The sequence below is a fragment of the Aplysia californica genome, unplaced genomic scaffold, assembly GCF_000002075.1.
Source record: "Aplysia californica isolate F4 #8 unplaced genomic scaffold, AplCal3.0 scaffold01582, whole genome shotgun sequence".
In the NCBI taxonomy this organism is placed as follows: Eukaryota; Metazoa; Mollusca; class Gastropoda; order Aplysiida; family Aplysiidae; genus Aplysia; species Aplysia californica.
This window is the reverse complement of record NW_004798852.1, coordinates 60,886-61,635: the sequence shown is the minus strand read 5'-3', so window position 1 is coordinate 61,635 and position 750 is coordinate 60,886.

Below are 750 nucleotides of genomic sequence, written 5' to 3'. Positions count from 1 at the left end.
CACGCACACACACACACACACACACACACACACACACACACATACGGGATGATTCAAAAGGAATACGCCAACATTATCATGCGATATTTCTTAAACTAAAAACAATAGAAAACTCTTGCTTGGACACATGAGATTTACTGGTTAACTTAAGGGGGAAAAAACATTCATTGTTTCAGGAAGCAACATCCCTGCACTCCGGTCATGTCCACTGATGATGCTCCGTTGCTCTCTCCAAAATGTCGCCGAGGGTCCTTCCACTGATCGCACCAGTGCACATCTGGTTGAACGTTCTTCTGTTCTTTCCTTCAAGGATGCCAGATTTTCTGCTTCCGTTTTGTATTCCCAAAAGCATCATCCTCTCCACAGCAGTACGGGCCTCTGCCTCCCTATCTTCCTCCTCAATCAACTGGCGAGAGAGAGAGATTTCAGGATCTCGACCTTATCTAGTCGAACCGTGCTGTCAACTGAGGTAGCCTCAAGTCCAAACTGGTGGAGTTGATTGGCGTTTTACGTCGTCGTGGACCGATTTAATATCTTTTATTATTGATGTATTACGGATAGACCCATAAAATATTAAGGGAAAAAAACCATGCTGTCACTGGAAGAAAAGGATATTGTTACGGTTATTTCCCTTTGATTAGAAAACGTAGGGCTATCCATTGATAATGATAGGATTTTTGTCAGTTGGGTAGTTTACCCGGACACAACCTTGTGCACGCGCGCGCGCGCGTGTGTGAGTGTGTGTGTGTG